Here is a 21,460-nt window from a genome sequence, read left to right as displayed (position 1 = left end):
AGCAGTATAAGAAAGTTCAAATATTTAATTTTAAAAGGATGGAAATATTTTAGAGGTATGTGTATATAATGTAAATACATCACAGCAAATCCATGTCATGCTCTTTAAGGAAAATATGAGCTGTGTGACTTTTATAGCATCTTATATCCTGAGGACATTCCTGAGAGTCAGGCTCAAGTACCATCTTGACAGTAAGGTAATTTGAAATACAGAACATATTTTAAATAATAATTAGGAGTTGGGAATGTATATAACATGTGACAAAAATAGTTAATGTCAAATAGGCTTTATTTAAAATTTTTTTTAATCTAATGATAGCAGAAAGTTCTAGCTGGGGAGTATCTACTAATTGTAATGAAGAAAATGTGTTCTTTAAAACAATTTATCTCAATTTACACTATACATATATTCACAGAAATAAAGCATTTTTGAAAGACAGTTTAGACAATTTTTTAACATTAGAGGAAGATCTTTCCAGCCACCTGGCTGTAGCGCAGGTGCAGTTCTCAGTGGGTGCTGGCGGTGGTCTGTGAGCAGAGCCCTGCCCGACTTCTGCTAATTTCTTTTTTGATTTTTTAAAAGAGTTTATTTATTTAGTTTTAGAGAGAGGAGAAGGGGGGGGGGAGGGAGAGAAGGGGGAAGGGAGAGAGGGGGGAAGGGAGAGAGCAAGGGCAGGGAAGGGAAAGAGGTAGAGAGGGAGAGAAACACCAATGTGTGTGGTTGCCTCTAGCACACCCCCTGCTGGGGACTTGGCCTGCAACCCAGGCATGTGCCCTGACTGGGAATCGAATCAAACCAGCAACCCTTTGGTTCGCAGGTCCACACTCAATCCACTGAGCCACACCAGCCAGGTGCTAATTTCTTAATTGATTAAAACTTTAACATGACAGTGCAAATGTAAAAAGAATGTGTAGTAATATGTTAGTACTCATAAAATATCAGATAAAAAAGACACACATTTTCTCTAGTATGCATTAGGTATTTTGTGTGGCACACTATTAATTTTATATTTCCAAGTAAGTTTAGGTCTTCTCTACCCTTCTTTTTTAAATAACATGGTAACCCAAATTTCAAATTTGTACAAATTATCCAAATTTGTACTACTCCCTGGACATCTACATTCAGATTGTTTTACCTACATAATATATGCAACAAAAAATGATTCTAAGTATATATCATATGACATATAAAGTCAGACTAATAATGAGAAGTAAAACAGTTTTAAAACTTGAAAAAAAAAATCTTGAGGTTTCTGGATAAAAGCAGCTCCAAACACATCTAGTGTCAATCTCCCTTTCTTACGTGAGATCACACCTAGAGGAAAGGGGTTGGACTCCAGGGACCTCCCCGACCCTGAGACTCGCACAGAGTCAGAGTACAAATGGGAAATAAGAATGAACTGGCCTATTTCGGAATGTATTTCTTTGCACCTCTAGGAAACATGAGAGTTAAAAGAAATCTACATATAGCAGCACTCATTTATTCTAAATCCTAGAAGAAGAAATGTTCCCAAATCAAAACCATATGATCAAAAATAACTTTTACTCTCAGTAATCAGGAGAAAAAAAATCTGTCTCTATCTACATGGAAAGAGTTACTTTTAACTTTGAAGACCCTTCTCCACATTAGAAAAAAAATCTATTCTACCTCCCATGTGAAGCCCAATTTAAAAAACTAAAATTTGCTTTAGAAAACTTTCTTTGGTATTAATTCTAACTTTGTAATACCTTTGTTTGCCAAACACAAATATGATTATTTTAAACTTAATCTCTCAAAATGGCATCCAGTTTTCTCTAGTTCTACTACTTATTGAGAAATCATTTCAGAAGAGAATAAATTATAAACTACAATAAATTATAAACTAGTCATTTTATATTTGTAAGACCTTCATGTACACTGCACTAAAACTAAGTTTAGTCAACAACTGTAGGTTTTCTTTTTAATTCAGGGGAAATGCTTAGGTCTTTAAAAATTATTAGTAAGGCCCTGGCTGGGTCACTCAGTTAGTGTCATCCCCAATACACCAAGGTTGCAGGTTCAATCCCTGGTCAGGGCACATACAAGAATTAACCAGTAACAATTTAAAAAATGAAAAATAAATAAGTAAAAGAATCAACCAACAAATGCATAAATGGAACAAATTGATTTTTTTCTCTCTAAAATCAACTTTAAAATTTTAAAAATAAAGTAAAAGTTATTGCTAAAAATCCACTGATGGGGGTGGCCCAAATACTATACAATATTTTCTAAGGAGAATTGAATACCAATTCTGAAATGAAAACTTAACCAAGAAATCGGATAAACTGATTTATCTTTAAAAAAAAAAAAGTACTACAATAAAGAGTCCTATCTGAAATGTGAGTATACTACAAGCAACTTTTAAAGATGACTGATTCAATACATACAATAGCAATTTCAATACTCCTTACTCATGTACAAAATATTTAGTCTTCGTAACAAATTTTGAAATTCTCTCCCACAATACACTTACCATAAGACTTTGAAATTCTTCATTTCCCTAAATTAGGCTTACCACTAACGGGTAGAGAGAGGGTTGGTCTCACTGGGCAGGGAGGAAAATTCAAGTCAGTTCTTACAGCCTTGTGTGGAGTGCTGCCTCAGCCTGTTTGGTGAGCAGCACGATGCTCACGAGTCTGTCATCCTAAGTGAACTTAAGAATCCTCAGTGAGAATGTCTCAGGGTCATTTACCACTGTTGCCTATCAGGGCTAACCTGTTTTACAGAGTTAGAAGAAAAAAAGTAATTCATTTTGACATGTTATCTCACTGGCCATAACTGAGTAAATTTGTCTTAATATTCAACCTACAGTATGACCTCTTTAAAATAATGTTTCATCAAAGCAAATCACACTTTGTATTATCTTAAATACTTCCTTTCCTCCCAAATCTGCATCTGCACTGACTACTGTGCTCACACAGACAATCTCTTAAGCAAGGGAGCTACACAACAGTGACTTTAAATAAGGTCTTATTTTTAAGATCCTCTTTTCCAATTAGAATTTTTTTAAGTGAAAGATATGATTCATAATCCCTGGTCGCTACCAAATGTGGAACTAAAATGGTCCCCATGTTTGACTCATCATACTGTGCAACTAGTAACTAAATTATTTGCAGAGGGGGCAGAATAACTGCTTTGACCTAAAATTTGACTATCAACCCAAGAGATCTGTTTTTTGGTCACAATTTTTATTTAGCTATTAAATCACCATTTTCCCCTATTCCTCCTTAATGAAACAAGGTCATCTAATTTTAAGACCTCAAAATGTTTATTGCAGGCATTTGTAGGTTAAATTTATACATGGGCTTAATACCAATGGCAACATGTATGATGCATAGGTCTGCAGTGTATATTCAAATCCCAGCTCTGCCCCATACTGATGTGACCTTGGGCAAGTTATTTTTCCTTTCTAAACCTCAGTTTTATGATCCAGAAAACTCAGACAAAACCGATTTACAGGGTTGTTGTAAGAATTTAATATTTAACCCATCAGGGCTTGAAATAATATCGAGGTTTAAGAAATATTATTTCTTTCCCCCATTTTTTTCCTTGTGAAATGTTTCCATTACAGGTTAGGACACAAAGTTTAATTGCTGATGATAGAATGAAGCATACTGGATTTTGGTTGAACTGAAATAAGCCTTTTCTACAAAGGCAATACCTTTCATTCTTCATTCCTGCACACTCAGGGTTTTTATTTCAGGTAACTTAAGTGTTTAATGTGTTTTCAAGATAGCCAAAGAACCCACAAAAACAGAAAATGTTCAATTTTACAACTTTATTTGAAAAAAATTTATAATATTTATAATTTAAACATCATGGCTATATAGATTAAAGTTCATTAGGCTTAAGGGGAACCTAGGCTTAACACCTAGGGAAGTCGCAGGATGTTTTCCTGAGTGGAAGCATATATGTGATAAGGAAAAAAAATACATCAAAGCCCCCAGCTGCTTCTCCCCAAGATGTCTTTCACCTTCCCTTACAACATGTTAATAGCCTCTGAGCCTCTTGAACTGCACTCCATATGGGCAAGCCACCCCCCCAGCAGGGCTGCATCCTGGGCTCCACTCAGCGAGGTACCACTTACAAGATTTCCAGTTTAGGGCTTTCCTTCCAAGTCCATGCTCCTTTCCTGTTCTGTGACTCTCCCACTTCTCCATACCTACTTAACTGCCTCCACCCCTTCCTGCCAGCCACCTCACCCACTGTCCTTTCCACTTCTGCTACAGAATGGTATTCAGCCCGAGAACCATATCATGCACAGATGCGTCTGGTGTTGCTAATTCACATTGCCTCATGACAGCTGAGTACCATTTCTTTGATCCATTCCCCCCATCTGATACATTCTGCAAGTTTACTCCTCTCCTTAAACTCAAAGCCCTTTTTGCCTCTGTCCCTGACATGTGACCTGCTATCTTCTAAGGAATTGTAGACATATATTGATATATCGAACCCTATCATCTACCCTACTCTCCTGTTCTCTAATCTCATATAACTACGACCTATTCTGTAGACAGCTAGGGAACAGAGGCACCTCATGAAAAGGTGAATGACAGCAGATTCAGAGGAAAGAATGGAGAGAGGTTCAAAGGAGTGCACGCTTCCACGTGGTATTGCTTAAATCTTTCAAAAATCATTTCCAAATGCTTATTTCAATTGTACCCCTGAAACCCATGTAATTTTATTTACCAATATCACACTCCAATAAATTCAATAAAAGAAAAAAATACTTATTTATCCATTTCCCAAAAATAACCTGATTTTTCTCATCACCCACGCTCAGAATGTCAAATCCTAACAATGACCACATCCAATGGTCTCTCTTGTTCTTTTTCTCACATATCCCTCAGTAGTGTAAGGCATCACTGATCTCCACCTATGTCTAAAACCTGCTTCCCTTTGGTTCCCATCATTCTGCTCTACCTGGGTTCTCTAGGCATTTAGTCAGCAAATGTTTACTGAATGCCCAGCTTGTTTTAAATGCTAAAGTCTTACAATAAATCGGTGCACAGAGAAACGATGTAAGGCTCCTGGGCGCCACCCCAGAACCTCTGTCTACAGGGGACTGTTACACACACTCAAGCTTGGGACCATGGTAAGACGGAGTACTCTCTTTAGCCTCAGGAAGTTGACATTTGACTTCTAAAACTACTTTCTTCCACAGAAAATACAATGTTCTCCAAATAGTCCAAGGCAATATGCAAAACAAAACAAACAACCGAATGTGCCTGCCTCCATGTTTAAATGTTCTTTTTCTTATTGTGGTAAAATACACAAAAGGTTTTTAAGTGTACAGTTCGTGTACACTTTAAAGTACACGAACATTGTTGGGTGACTGCTGCCACTACCTGGCTCCAGAGCGTCATCACAAACTGAAATTCTGTACCCACTGCCTCGTTTTTAACCAAGAATGACTTCTGAATTAAATTCATGGCCACCACCCCCACTAGCTTCCCCTGCAGTCCCACCTAACTAACTTTCCAAGGCTCAGCACTACAACCACCCTCCCTCCCCCAGCTCCCCCTTCCTCTGGCACACCTGGGAGGCCAAAACTCCAATCTTGGTTGCACTGATCACCTGCCTATCCTCTGCTTCCTTTGTAGCAGCTGAATGTTGCTGGCAGAAACCCATACAATTAACCCTGTTGACTGGTTTCATCTTAAATTCAGACCCTCCCCCTGCTCCCAGTAAGCACAGCCAGGCACTCCATGATGCCCAGCAATCCCACCTCAGTTTCCTCCTGCTACCTGGAGTGAGGTGTCCGGGCCTCAAACCATCCATACCCCTCCTTCCTGTATTTTAAGTGGCTAACCTTGCCTCAGACTTCACTGAGAAAACAGAAACCATTTGTCCTACCCCAATTCATAAACCTCCTTGCGCTTGTGCCCACATTCTTTGCCTTCTCTCCTGCCACTGCAAGTCTTCTTGCTCCCAGTGTTCTGAATTCCTTCTCAAGAAGTCTGCTCTTTCGGTAGTCTCCTCCCTTCTGCCTTAGTCTCTCCATTTCTATTACCTATTCTCATTAGCCAACTTGAAAATGCTCTTCTATTTCCCAGCATTTTTTTTAAAAAAGATCTTGTTTGACCCCACTTCTCTCTCCAATCATTGCTATGCCGTTTCTCTCTTCACTTTACAACAAAACTTCCCCAACAAGTGGTCTACATTCACTTCACTTCCCATTCTCTCAGTGTGTTCCAGTCTGGCTTCCACCCCAACATGCCACTGAGACAGCTTGTCCAAACAGCCACCTCCATGATGCCAAGTCCAAACGGACATTTTTCTATCCTCACCGTTCACCTTCTCAGCAACATTTTGCAGATGGACCATCCCCTTTCTTGAAAAGGATAACTCAACCTCCTACTTGAAGCGCCAAAACTTCTCAGCCTCCTTCAGCCACTGGAAGTGTTTTAGGGCTTGAGGCCTCTGTGATCAAAGGCAAACCTCAGCCACTCCATGACACACCATGTGTATGCTAGTGAGCCCCCCAAATCATGCCCACTCCTCTCAGCTGGACTTGAACACTCGCTGCTACTTGACTTTCCATTTGGATGTCTCACCAATATTTCAAAAAGCATTCACAGGTTCCACAGAAGTCCTGTCACCCACCCCTCCCCACTTGTTCCTCTTCCAGTCTTCTCCAACCAGCAAATGGCACCATCAACCCCGAAGGTTTAGGCCAGAATCCTGAAGCCATCCTTGATTCCTTCCTCCTTCCACAGCCAACCCATTAGCCAAATACTCCTAATTCCACCTCCAAAATATAACTGAAACCCACCATCTACTCTGCTCCATCCCCACTGCCACTGTACTTGCCTAAGATACCATCAATCTTGAGCTGACTATGGCAGTAGTCTAACTGGCCTCTGCTTCCTGATTTTTTTAAAGCTATTATCTCTTAAAAAACAAAACAAAAACATACCACTGCCCTAATTAAAACCCTTCAAAAGGTTCTCATTCTCATTGATATAACATCCCCAAACCGGATACTGCCTAATAACAAGAGGCCCTGTAGGATCTATCCAACTCCATCTCAGTCCTTTGTCCTCCTGCTTCTAACACCCATGACCTTCCCAGCCTTTCTGGTCTTCCCACGTGTTCCCAGGCCAGGAACGGCTCCCCAGCTTTTCACATGGCTAGCACAAGCTCATGCTTCTAGTCCCAACTCGAAAGTCACCTCTTCATAGGGGAGGTGACTCCCCTTGACTTTTACTAGCCAGTCATTTCCCACAACACACTCTTAGATCTTACCAGCTTAGTCACTTCTAATAATTTTTCTTAATCTGTAATTACCTTGATTACTTGTTTACTTATTTCCTGTTTTCCCCACTAGACTGTAAGTTCCAGGAGGACAGAGATCTTATCTGTCTTGATTCCACTACAGGGTACTTTAAAATAAGGCAGCTACTCTTTCCCTCTAAGCAGGTTCATTTTATTTATTTAAATATATAACCTTTATCTTCTTTTTCCCATTACCATTTAGTCCCCTTATACCCCTCCCCTCAGCAATCACCACCCTGGTGTCCATGTCCACGAGTCTTTTTTAATTTAATAAACGGGTTTATTTTAGATTTCTCTTCATTTCAAGCCTTAGTGGAATTTTGTCAAAGAATATAATTACTTTGGCATTTACCATGAAAAAACAAAGGGAGAAGAGCCACAAAGGCAGTTCAAAACTAGAACTCCACCCACCCACTGGTCTAGACTGGACACAGACTGGACATGGGTATTCAACAGTTACTCCTTAAAAATTTTTAAAATGTGGACATAATTTTGTCATCAAAAAGCGAAAAGTTTTCAACCATTTCCTCTGGCAATTAGTAAGCATAAGAGTGACTTGGGAATAAAGAAAGGAAAGCACAAAATAAGTATGCAGTCTTTGCTCCAGAGAAGTTAATGATTTCACCACTGACTGGGTTCTCATTTTGATCAGATTGGCTATTCATTGTCACTGGTGCCGGCATTTCTTCCTGACCTTGTGTCTGTATGCATATTGTTATCAGGTTTCATGTTTAGAATAATTTCCCCATCCTAGTTCCCAAAACCCAAAAGATTAGATTTAAAATTCAGGGGGAAAAAATCCCCTTTTCCCAAGGATTTATCTCTAAGCTTTTATTTCAAGATCTTTTCTACCCTATTCCTAATTTATCAACCCTGGATTCAATTCTATTTTTGTCACATAACTGCCTTGACTAAGCTAGATGGCCCATCTAGACCTAAAAAACTATGTTATTTAACTTCTCAGTAGATTAAGACAGACTTTTAAAAATGTCCTGAGCTTTTAGTCTTAGGATAGCTAAGCCTTCTTTCTGTAAGAAAGTAGTTCTAACAATTTGATAAGAGGCAGCTATGGGAGAAAAATAAAAATGAGAATGGTGCAAGCAATAAACTGTGGAAACTCAGAATGATATGGACCAAGCCCCACATTCCAATTCTGAAAGACCCCGCAGCACAGTGTATTCCCAACGCACACCTGCGCACACCTGCAGCACAGGCACCGCCTGGAGAACTTCGGCATAGTCCTGCCTGCTGGCACCTATTCCGATGTGAGGAGGTCCTGGCTGCGCCAGAACTTCAAAATTGGAAGGATTTAGGATTGAGAAATTGAAAACTCAGCTTAAAACTGAGACTGTCTAACACACTGGCGCTTGTGAAAACACCAACTAGCCCTAACAAATAATGAAGTGGTGATGTGGCAATCTCTAAAAACTTCTCCCCAGTGAATTCTAAACACTCAGATTCGGAAACCACAAGTTCAGGGCCAAGAACATGGCTTTTGGGATCCAATGTCAATTCTACCACTTAGAACGGCAAGATCTCAATATCTAGGTTAACATTAGTTCCTTCTCTGGTAAAGAGATAACACAATCAACATCGCAGCCCTGGCTGGTGTGGCTCAGTGGACTGAGCGCAGGCCTGAGAACCCAAGGGTCACCACTTGGGCTCCCGCGGGGGTGCCGGCCTGGGCTGCAGGCAGTCACGGGGGGGGGGGGGGGGGGGGGGGGGCAACCAATCGCTGTATCTCTCACACATGGACGTTTCTGTTTTTCCCTCCCTCCCCGTCTCTCTAAAAATAACTAAAATCTTTTAAAAATAAATAATAAATAACATCAATTTTGCAGGACTAATATGATAAATAGGAACTAAATAAAGCACCAAGCACAGTTCTTGGCATACTATATAGTGGGTATTTTTTAAAACAGGAGGACACACTGCTGCTACTATGTTACTTTTATCCACTAGAAATTAACTATTTACTTCCCACCTCTGAGGACTTCTAAAGAGATCAAAGCTTTCCTGACTTATTCCTCTTCCCAATAACCTTTTCAGTAACAGTTAAAGTTAAAACCTACGCCTCTCTTGATACGCAGCTACTACAGGACAGATACTTACATGGGTGCTTTTAAAGGAACCACCAGTGAGTCAGGGAACTGACAAGCCTTATGTCGATGAGGGACTACCCCAAACACAGGGCAGTGTTTCTATTTTGTTTGTTTTAAGAAAAAGAAAGGGGTTAAAGTCTCAGTGAGTCAAAGCAAATTTAATTTCCCAGATCAGAATTCCAAAACACTTTTAATTTACTACCGTCGGGAATAATATGAAGGCCAACAAGAAGTTTCCAATCACTAAAACCCATTACCTTCCCACAATTTGAAACTAGATAAATGTCTCTCCAGGGTTACTTTAAAATACAACCAATTAAAAAAAAATAAAAGTAACATAGATTAGCTACAATGGACCACGTTACTGGAAGGCAGACAGCCATTGTCCCGGACTCATGCAATTTTGTAACCTGGTTTTACTCTACTCTCAAAATTAATTGAAAGGGATGAAGGAAAAGCCTTAATGCCCTGCCCGCAGCCAGGACAGGGGAGACAGAGCCACCCAGTTTCAGGCAGCAGGAGGGGTGACGGGAACCCCTCAGTCCAGTGTTGGCTGAGGGGGTGCGGGCTCAGGGAGGGAGCCCGTCCGCCGGCAGCCCGGACGCGCAGCCCACCCTTCTTTTCACACGCAAGTGGCAAGGAGCAGGATGCCGCAGCCCCAGCCCCTTCCCCCGCCCAGGCTGTGGCCCGGTCTTTTGGGCCCGAGTAAGGACAGGGCAACACAGGCCCCCAGCTCAGCAGTGCGCCCCTGACCCCACTGGCCGCCTTCGGCACCCGGAGCGTGGCTCCCCCTCGCCCCGCACCTCACGGAGCCCAGGAAGGGCGCTGCCTGCGCCGCTGGGGAAGATGGCGCCCGCGAAGCAACTGCGCCACCAGCCCTGGCGAGCGGCCAGGCCCAGCGCCATCTTAGCACCTTCTAACCGTCGCCACTACCCGCCCTCCGCAAAATCTCGCATGCGGGGCGACTGCGGGGCTCGAACCGCAACGGGCCCCGCACTCTCGGCCAAAATAGTGCCACCAGAGTCTCTCTCCTCTTCGGCCCGGCCGCGGGGACCCCGCAGGAGGCGCCTGGCTGGGCCACGGGTCCTCTGCGTGTCGCGAGGGCTCATCTGGGCCGGGCTGCGGGTCCTCGGCGGTGCTCCGGGGTCAGGCGGCGGGAAGGGGACAGTCCCGCTGGCAGGCGCGCGCCAAGAAGCGGGCCGGGGAGCTGGCCGGAGCGGGCGGCCGACCCCGAGCTCTCCCTGCTGCGGCCCGGCCTTCGCTCTCCTCGCCGCGGCCACCCATAAAAGCGGCGAGGAGAAAACCAGGATGAAAAATAAACCTGGACCCGCCGCCGCCTCCCTCCCCACCCTTTCCCCTCCCCCTCCGGAGACACGGGGTCCATTTTGCCGAGAAGAAAGAAAATGCGATTCACACCCAAGAGCTTCCGAGGGAGAAAAGGAACGAGGGGGTGGGGGGTAAAACAGAGGGGAGGAGATTGGAAAAGCTGATTTTTCTTCTTCGTCCGCCGTCACTCTTGGCCCTCCCTGCCCCCTGCTCGCGGCCCCACTGCGCTGTCCTCCCCTTGCCGAGCCCTACTCCCTCCTTCCCTGCTCCTGGCGGGTCCGGGGGGGCGGAAAACACACTCACACTCGCGCACACAACTAATTTTAAACCGGCTCAATCAATGAGTCATTAAAAGGCTTCCCTCCCCTCCCTTCCCCACCACCAACCGCCACGCCACCCCCCTTCCCAGGCTCTCCCTCTCCCCGCTCCAGAAATTTGCATCCGCGGAAAAGAAAAAAAAAAAAAGAAGGCGCTGGGGCCCCCACGCCGCCCGGCGCCCCCGGCCCGGCCCCGCCATCCCCTGCCCGCCCGCGCCCCCGCCCGAGACTCTGAACTTGGTCTTCCCGGGCCCGGGCGGCGCTGGGAAAGGCATAAACACTCGATTCCCCTTTTCTCCGTGTCCATTAAACATCCACCCACCACCACCATCACCCACCCACAAACCCACCCCCCCCCCAAAAAAAAAAAACACAGCCTTAGCCAATAGCTCTCTGGGCTGAAACCTAATATCCTGGTTTTGGCAACTCGGTGTTTAATTTGCTCCTCTTTCTTTTCTGTCTGTCTGGAGATAGATCTCCTCCAGTCCCCCCTCCCTCGCTTGTCCCCTCCCCGAAGGAAAGAGGCAGAGGAAGGAGGTTGTGTGTTTTTTTTTCTCCTTGAAATTTTTATCACAAAATTATAATACACTCAAAGGGAAACTCACCGTCATGAAAAAGCAGTGCCTTGTCAACGGGGTTTCTGCGCCATCGCACCAGGGGCGGCGGCGGCGGGCGCGGGGCGCGGGGCGCGGGCGCGGGAGCTCCCGGCCGAGCGGCGCCGGCCACACGCGCTCCGCTCTCTCTCTCTCACTCACCCCCGCGCCGGGCGGCGGGCGCCCGCTCCCCGCGCCCGCCCGGCCTTCATGCTCTGCGCCCGGGCAAACCGCTCGCCTGCTCGTCTACCTCCAAACTCCGGTTCTCGCCTAGCAAAAAATGTTAAGATTAGAATTTTTTTAATTAAAAGATTTTTAAAAATCAAGGCCCAAAGATGTTAATTCCTGTTTCCTTTGGGATTTTTTTTTTGTTAACTTCAGAAATGTACTGCTTTACTCAAGAAACCGGTTTATTTGACTCTTTAAAAAAATGAAAATCTACAAGATACGTGCTATTCTCCACAGGCGCCCTACACACACACACACACACACACACACGCAGTCCAGTTCTAGCTCGAAGTAGGGGGGTATTAAAAAAACAATATTTGTTTAGAACTCTAATTAGAACAAGCCTCAGTAAATACTTTTTTAAATGTGCTTTTAAAAAACCCCTAAAAGGTCACTTTTAACTTAGTTATTTGGCAAATAACTGATTTTTTCTAACTTTTAACTGTAGAGCTTTCCTTTCAACACCCCCTTTCCATTCCAAAATGCTGTAAAAACCTTATCTGTGAAACCTGTATGTCAACACTAAACAGACAAGACAAAACAAATTTATCGGCCAAGATAAAGGTGAGGAAATAAGTCACTCTCAAAACATTCAATTCCTATTGTCTTCTCTTTCCGTGTAGATATCCTTCATCACCACATTTGTGGAACTTCCATTACATAATCCCCCATCTTCAAAAGGGAGCTACCCAACCTTTTAAGTGTAATTATCACCCATTTTAAATCTCAAATCTCATTGTTGAGAGTCTCCATAAACCATCTAGCTCACTGAGAGTGTTTAAGTAAATGTTAACTATGACTGTGGATTGGGAGAGGATGCCTTTGTGGTCAAGGTTAACTACATTTATTTTTCCACAAAAATACAGAAGAGAGGGTTGTTATTGTCTTTTAGTTCAAATAAACATCAAGTATAAATAAAGGATGAGCTGTATAAGCATGTGATTCGGATTTAAAATATACATATGCAAGCCCCTGAAATGTTCCAAATTATTTTAAATTAGTTTATAATGCCTATAGCAATGGGGTTCTGCAATGAACAGAATGCTCACAACCATGTTCCTCAGATATTGAGTGACTTCTACGAAAATTATTCCTAGATTTAAATTATTTACATGAAATTATTGTTTAGTTTTTATATCCCCTTAGCATCAAAAAAGGTAATGATAGTGCACCTTGCTTGCTTATATAAGGATACTGTAACTATACTATCTTACACAAAATAAATGTCGTTTGGCATACAATGTCATATTCAAGATAGATCTTTAAAAAAACAAACAAACCATATCTTCTTCTAGTAACTGCTCCTCTGTCCTTCACAATGTATGCATTGTATTTAGACATTCCTTAAAAATACATTCAGTGATTTTGCATCACGGTATCATCGAGGTGTTTTATCACATGTGTTTCACAGCTAGCCAAGGCCTTCCTGGAATAGTAGTCTGCATAAATTAGCATATTTCTCTACACTTGACAGTTGGACCAACCAGTTATCTAATTGGCTTGGGAAAATTTTAAACATGTTTTAAAGTGCCTTTGGATTGGTTGGAATATAATTATAGTACCCATTTTGAAGAATTACATTTCAAAAGAGTCTGTAGATTACTCACTGCAATTAGGACCCACCAAGCAAGTTTTACAGCTGCTGCTCCACAGCTCCAATGAAATATTAATGGGCTTCAGAAAGCTATTCTCCCAAGTTGGCCAAAACCCCGAAAGAAACACAAATCTGACTTTGAAAGATCACAAAAAAAAACAACAAAAAAACAACAACAAACAAACCAAAAAAACCAATAGCATGAATTCATACATAAAGACTGGATTCTGCAGGCTTTTAAAAGAATTTCCAAATGTAAGAGCACTGACATTTATTGAGGGCCTACTAAGTGCCTCCTATATACTTATATATATTGGCTGAACCTTCATGAAATCCTTTAGAACAGGCTTAGTTATCCTGATTTTGCAGGAGTCTCCTAATAGCTTTAGTAATTTATCTGGGGTCATCAGTCTAGTAAAAGCTGATGGGGGAAATCCAAGCCAGGTTGATTCTAAAACTCACCCTCTCTCTTCAAGCTCTGAAAAGGATCTTGGAAACAAGCAGTCGTAGCTGTTTTAATATAAACAGGGTTCAGTGCTGTGGCATAGGCAGAGGGGGCAACCCTCTACTTCATGAAGACCTAGTTTGAGAATGCCAGTTGTCAAATCTAATTTTAACTTTGGGGGGTTGTAAAATATAGGAGAAGCAGTAGGAAGAATTTCAGATTCACCAGGCACCCCCAAAATTGAAATCACTTAATATAACAAAACAAAAACCAACTTCTTAATTTTCCCATGTGATTAAAAACTTAATCTTTTAAATAAGCAATATGCCTGTGTATGTAAAATTTAAATTATGATTTATATAGACAGGATTTTGGTATGTAAATATTAAGATTAGAAAACTTTTTAAGAGGAAAGTTCTTAAAATGGCTTAACTATATGCAAATAACTTTAATTGTATTACCTACAATTTAATTATGTACAATTAAATGGTCACTGTTTGGTTCCTATCTGTGTAGGTGACCTAGAAAGGAAGACAACTGGACACAAGAAAGAAAAAAAAAAGAGGATATAATTATAGTTGAAATATTCTAGCCTGAGCCTAGGCCTCCAAATAAGCAGGCCCAGGGTCCACATAACAATTAACAGTGAAAATGCTTTTGTTTTTTTGCACTCTCCCACCAAATGTTTCCCTTTTCGGTTGGCCACTCTCAAAGGGAGTGAATGCAAATGCTAGACCAGATGTGTACAGATCACAGAAATCCCCAAATATACCAGGTGAGTTAGTACATGCTCTATGTAGTGTTTGAGAAATAAAAATGTAAGAATTCTCAATGTGCATAAAAAAGGCACCTGCCTTTATTTGCACCCCTAGAGGAACTTAGTTACATACTGGACTTTAGTGCACTTGCTCTGCACTCAGATTGGCCTGGGTTGAAATTCCATCTTTGTCACACACCAGTTGTGTGGCTATGGGCAAGTCACTTCACCCTTCAGTGCTTCAACTTCCTTGTCTATAAAGTAGGGATAATTATAGCACCCGTGTTTGAAAGTTATTTTAAGGATTCAGGAACTAGAGCATGTAAAGTGTTATCATGGCGCCTTATTTTACTTGTGTGTCAGGTTGAACCACGTGACATCTTCCCATGTAAATTCTGGTGGCGATCTCATGCAATTCAACCTCCTGTTTCTCTCCTATGTCCTTCCTGGATAGGAGGCTCCTCAAAGGCTTTTCTATTCTCTAAGGGCCTAGCAGAGTACTTTGTACATAGTTAGCTTACAACCAATGTGTGTGTGATAAAAGAGAAACAGTCCCATCCACGAGATGTATCAGAATACAAGAAATGAGTATGTCTCTACCTATACACCAGGGTAGGCAAAAGTAGGCTTACAGTTGTGAGTACATGAAACAGGATTTATTCATGTATTACTTACTAGTTATTGTATCATTTTCCCATATTAGGGGAGTAAGTAGGTCTCCCTGAACTACATTAAGCCAGTATGCAACTGATCACAGGCAGTACAGCCTTATGGTTCCGAGGTCTCTCCCACCCTCCATCAGTTAGAGGTTTATCATGGCCACTTTCTAGCCCTGTGATCTTGGCCTCCTTTTTTTACTTTGCTTGGCTCAGTTTCCTCATCTGTCAAATAAAATTAACAATACCTATATCTCCAGTTGATAGGGAGACAGTTAAATGACATTAGGTATAAAAACCCTGGCTTTAGTGTCTGCTATAGAGTAAAAATACTCAATAACAGTTGCCACTACTGTTGTGATTAATACTATTATTAGAAGTAACATGGGATGTTTTCAAAGCAGTACTAAACAAGCAATTGAGTTGAAGAGATCACAAATGTTTTCAATATTTTAAGTACATTATTATTTTAGTTGATACATAAATAAACACTTTAAATCATCTTTGTAGATACTAAGGCTAGCTAATCATGACATATTTCAAGCTGGTTATTTTCCCTGACAGACTTTAAAATAAAAACCTAACTCCTAACAAGCTTCTAGTACAAGGATAAGGAGTACAAGCAGAACTGTTTTTTAAAAAGAGGCATTCAGCACTCCCACCAGCCTTGCTGTCTTCCACATCTAGCCTGTTTCCCCACAGAGTATGTGAGGGGGAGGACAGTCATCAGGTTAGGAGGGCACCACATGCTGCTGGAAGGCATAGCTGGGAGGCGTCACTCACCAGCTCCCAGGCCCAAAACAGAGCCTTCCTTCCACTCCATGCGCTGGGGCATGGTGGGTTGTAGAGGCAGCAGGAGAGAAGTCCCGCAGGCTGCAGGGGGCTCCTGTAAAGCACCCCGAGAATTTGGTGAGAAAGCCAGCCCTGAGATAGAGTAGCCATGTAAAGGGGCTTGTTCAATAGATGTCAGTGTCCTTTTCAAAAATAAAATGACCAAGAGGTAAGACATCTGAAAAAGGAACCACCCCACAGAGATGACTTGCAAATTCAAGTTGAAGCAAAGAAATAAGTAGGTTCTAAGCAGGCGCCAAGATATAGCCTTAACACTGAAGGGAAAAAAAAAAGGAAGTATAACCTCCACAAGCATTTTGATCACCAAAGTCACTAAAGAGCCTCATTCTTATTTGAGTATAGGAAAGTTAATCAAGTATTTTAAGAACCCACATGAAATACTCCTCAGACCACACATTTCTCTTTTTCCTAAATCTTTAGTTACTAGTTCCATTTTCCAGGTACTCTGATACTGCAAAAGGTGACAACACCCTAAGCACAGGTGCAAGTACTCTTGTTCCCAAAAAGGTTTATTACATCGGCCTCCTTGTAAATCACACGGATCAACTAGCAGTTGGGTGTGTATTTATCAGTCACTTGTGAGTTAGATTGACCTGAGCCAGGTCTCAGCCAGTTGGGAGGAGGTTGTTCAGAGAGGGGCAATCGGAGCAAAGGAAATGTACACTCTTGAGGTACAGTTCACACGGTACTTGGGGGGCACAGATGAATCGTTCCTGCCCCACCCTAAGCACAAACCAAAAGTCAAATAATCATTTCCCTTCCGGAATGTGATGTTCTCCCTAGTCTCTGTGTTCATGGACCAACCCCCACCCCCAGCTATTTTAGGATTGTCTATGCTTTCTTCTCATTCTCTTATCTGCCTTAAACCATGCAACCCACCTCCAAAACCTCCCTCAAATCCGAGTCCCTCTTTTCCACCAACTACCTTCGCCCAGATTCAGGTCCTTATCTCTTGCCGGTCTCCCAATTTTAGTTCCAGTCAACCAGTTTTCCATCTAAGTCGCCCTCTGTAAAACATGGAGCTGGTTGTGTCACACCTCTGTCAGCACCTCACTGCCCAAAGCGGTGTATTGTAATACAGATTCCCAAGACCAAACCCATCACCAGAGAAATGGAATTTTTAAAAAGATTTTATTCATTTATCTTTAGAGAGAGGGGAAGGGAAAGGAGGGAGAAAGAGAGGGAGAGAAACATCAATGTGTGGTTACCTCTCACACGCCCCCTACTGGGAACCTAGCTTGCAACCCAGGCATGTGTTCTGACTGGGATTCGAACTGGCGACCCTTTGATTTGCAGGCAGGCACTCAATCCACTGAGCCACACCAGGCAGGGTGAGAAATGGAATTTCTGAGGAGAGCTGAGGCATACTACTTTTAAGGTTCATTAATTAGCTCCACCTGCCTCCCCAAGGACATTTCCAGCCTCTCCTCCCTGAGCACCCTGTGGTCCAATCCAGAGAATACTCTGACCCTGAACAAACTGGTCCACATTTGGGCATATCCTTTGCCCTCTGCCTGAATGCCCTTCTCCCTCTGGGGCAAGTCCACCATTCTCCAAGGCCCAGGTCAAATGCCACCTCCTCTGGGAGTCTTTCTTTCATCCCCTGCAGCAGTGGCTTTCAAACATCTTTGCCTAACACTCACTACCAAGAAGTATATTTCACATTGCAATGCAATAAATATATAACTGAAACAATGGCTTAGGAAAACACTAACTAAACTTCCCAGTGTGGCTTAATGGGTTGGGCAATGTCCTGAAAGGCAAAAGGTCACTGGTTCAATTCCGAGGCAGGATACCTGCCTAGGATGCCATTTGATAGATGGGTGTGATGTTTCTCTCTCACATGGATGTTTCTCATCCTCTCTTCCTCCCTCCCTTCCTCTCTCTTTAAAAATAAGTAAGTAAAACTTGAGAAAATAAACATACTATGGAGGATGCAACTTGATATATTTCATTCTATTCTATCTCACTTAAAAAATGCTGTTAGTTACCTTGTAAATGGATTTTATGATCCACTAATGGAGGCGACCCTCATTTGAGAAATACTGCTTGAAGTGAATAAATGGCTCCCTCTCTGTGCATGTGATACATACCTCTATTCTACTATTTATCACACTTGCAGTAATTATCTGTTTACAGTCTGTCTTCACCTCCCTCCCAAATACGCACACACCACAACCAAGTCAGCATGTCCTAGGGCACTTGCACAGCCATGACAAATGCAGAAATGAAAATACTGGTGAAGGAATAATTTAAGAGCTTTTGCACGTGTCTATTTTTTTTTTCTTTCCCGTTATGGTTCACAGCATAATCTATCAGCAACTCCCAAGAGGCTGCTGGGCCTGGGAACCACGCTAGCTTCAACTCTTAAGTTAACAGCAAATTTTAAAAACAGCCATTGCATTTCAGTACAATTTAACCAAAGATTCTTTTTCCCCTCAAAAATAAAAACCACATACAGGCAAAACCAATCAGAAAATATTTTGTCTGATTGCTAGCTTGCCAAGACTGCAAATGTGGGCAAGCAAATCTCTAACTTAAGTAAGATACTTAGAAGCAAACATTCAAAAACCTCAAAACCCTCCTTCCGTACCACTTCAGAAAGGAAACCACCTCCAGCAGGGCGGGTGCAGATACGGAGGCCTTTCTCTCTGCACTGCCTAAAGCTCCATTTCTCGCTAGGTTGTCCCCATCAACGCAAACAAATGAAGAAAGTAGAAAAACCAAAAAGAAACCAGAGCAGCTAAAATGAACCGCGGTAAGGAACCCGGGCGGCAAGTTCCGGTGCGAATTGTACCTGTGATGGATGCGCGGGCGGGCGAGACAGCGGCCCGCAGGGGAGGGAGCGGTTTTCGGCAGCACGTGGCACCCTTGACAGGAAACCTGCCTGCAACACCCCCCAACTCTGCACACTGCTCATTCGCAGCACCGTCATTTGTGCGATGCTAATTTGCTCAATGTGCTCGGAAACGTACTCGGAGTGGTTCGATGAAAATATATTGTAGGCTTGGTGGGTGCTGGCCCTAGGAGCCGGCTGGAAATGGAATGGAAGCTTGCCAGTCGTCAAGTGTCACTGCAGCGCTCTGGGGGCCAAAGGAGGAAAGGGGCCTTTCTGGCCAAGGAGAGGGAGACAGGAAACATTTAACAGCTGGGTTTTAAAGGATGAGTAAGAGTTCTCCAAATGTGGGGAAAGAGGGGGAGAGCTCCAGGTAGAGGAGCCTCACAGGCGGGGAGGGGCTATGGGGGTCACTGAGTATAAATGAGGTGGGCTGCAGCCAGGTAGATGGGCTTGTAGCTCACGGCGGGTGTGTGGATGGCTCTCCAGGCTTTTCTCCACACTGCCAGTCACAGTGCAATAGGTTGTGAAATTCGTGAGACTGGGACCAGCTTTCACAGAAAAGTGAAGTAGCTTAGAATAGAAACTATCCGGCTGCATGGCAAGTAGTGACTGTAAATTTGTGAAATTTGTTTCTGTTATAAGTGCGTCTATGTATGTATGTACTGGTTTGTGATACAAAATGTGTTTCTTACTATGGGGTGATTAAATTTTTTTTGAATCCTGGCAAAGGGACAGTTGAGGACAGTTAAATAAGAGATCACAATGAACAGATTTGAATTCCAAGAGGATAAGTGTTGTGGCGGCGTGAAACACGGGTGGCCAGAAGTGCAGGCTCTGGGGACAAAAGGGTGGAGTGTTTTGTAAGGCCTCCCCACACTATGCCATGTGGGGGGCTCAACAGCAGAGATCCCTGTCACACGGCTTGAGGTTCCTGGCACAAGACACACAGTAGGCACTGAATAAATGTTTGTTGACTGAGTGTAGTAACTAATCTTCAAGATGACTCCCATTGAGCATCACCTCTAGGTACTGTCACTGTTGTAAACCCCTCCCACACTGCGCCAGGGTTGGTCTGTGTGACCAATGCAATCGGGCAGAAGTGACTGTCACTTCTGAGGTTAGTGTATAAAAAAATTCAGCTTCTCTCTTAGGTGCTTCCTCTTCGACACTCGCTCTGGGGGCAGCCCATAGTCAGTGAGGAACCAAGGCTTTCTGCCTGTCCAGGACCCAGGTCACCCCCGAGACCACACTTCGGATGACTGCAAACCCAGGGGACAGCTTGACTACAACTTCAAGACAGACCCTCATCCAGAAACACCCAGCTCAGCTGCCCCTAGGCTCCGGACCCACTGAACTGTGATATAATGGATGCTTGCTGTGGTAGGCTGCCAAGTTCAGGGGGACTCCGCTAGAGTGAAGTTCTACAGCAATAGACAACCAACCCACTAGTTTACCCCTGAAGTCTAGAAGAGTCGAATGATAACAATATATTCAAGTTATCCATTGTTTACTATTGTTTTGCTTTTTCAAAGAGTCTGTCACACTCACCTTCAGCCTGACCAGGTTAAAGAAAAGCCCCTGACCCAACCTAGACCAATCAGATTCTCTCCTTTGGTAATTAGTACTTGGGACACTGGTCAGCTGTGGGGAGCAGGCTAGAAGGCTGGAAAGACTTGGGGTCAAGGCCATAATTCTGGGGCACTTATGACGGGACCCTGAAAGTGGAGAGGGACAGAAAGGCCAGTGTATCAGGGAGAAGAGGAGACTCTCACTATGTGTAGAGGAAGGGAAGAGGGGAAAACAAAGAACCTGATCATTTTTTCTGAGATGGCTGCCATGGCATACATGGGGGTTATGGAGGGAGGCTGGACAATGGAATCACATTTATCAGAGGAAGGGGAGCAGGATGCAGAGGAGAGGTGTGGGGATGGAACCCTGGGTCTAGGGACTTTCGGAGTCCAGGAAAGTGTTGGGGTTCCGTAATCCAGCCCCTGTGAGGGACCTGCCTCCTGCTCAGGGAGCAACAGGGACAATGGCCCAAGCAGTTCAGGCTGCTGGAGGCATGCGTGTGCTTAGGCCCTCTTAGGAGGCAAACTAAACAGTAAAATGCACCTGTGTCTCAGATCAAGCCTATGCTTTTTTTCCTGAAGAAGTAACTTTGCTTTTTAAATGCTCTGGCCCTCTGAAACTCATCTGCTTCACCACTGGCTGACTCCCCTGTAGTTGTCCCACACAAAGTGAGAAAATTAATGATATTTCTTACAAAGACCAAATCTAACATTTCATAAAGTTAACATATTATGTATAGAAGCACTTAAGTAAAAATTCATTCATTTTTATTCTGCAAGTTTCCTTTTGTGAATTTTTCGGGTTCTACACATTTTCACAAGCTCTGAAAAAGGCCCAAGTCCTCCTACTGGGGACTGCCGGCAGGGTGTTTCCGGAGTTTGGGGGC

General features: G+C 43.2%; 1 protein-coding gene and 1 long non-coding RNA gene across 2 annotated transcripts in view; one reads left to right on the top strand and one right to left on the bottom strand.

Annotated features, from left to right (window-relative positions):
- The window catches only part of BICRAL (BRD4 interacting chromatin remodeling complex associated protein like), a 72,902-nt gene extending 60,853 nt beyond the window's left edge, over positions 1 to 12,049 (bottom strand). The window contains exon 1 of the mRNA XM_028508713.2: positions 11,647 to 12,049. The gene's annotated coding sequence lies outside the window, so the exon portion shown is untranslated. The remainder of the gene's footprint in view (positions 1 to 11,646) is intronic.
- LOC118500420 lies at positions 356 to 20,669 on the top strand. Its single transcript, XR_004902978.1, has 3 exons — positions 356 to 367; positions 19,370 to 19,375; positions 20,190 to 20,669. It is a non-coding gene; the product is annotated as an uncharacterized LOC118500420 (long non-coding RNA).
- Positions 20,670 to 21,460: the final 791 nt, after the last annotated feature.

Source organism: Phyllostomus discolor, chromosome 4 (genome assembly GCF_004126475.2).
Source record: "Phyllostomus discolor isolate MPI-MPIP mPhyDis1 chromosome 4, mPhyDis1.pri.v3, whole genome shotgun sequence".
In the NCBI taxonomy this organism is placed as follows: Eukaryota; Metazoa; Chordata; class Mammalia; order Chiroptera; family Phyllostomidae; genus Phyllostomus; species Phyllostomus discolor.
The sequence above is the reverse complement of the archived record's forward strand: the minus strand, read 5'-3'. Positions and strand labels throughout refer to the sequence as shown.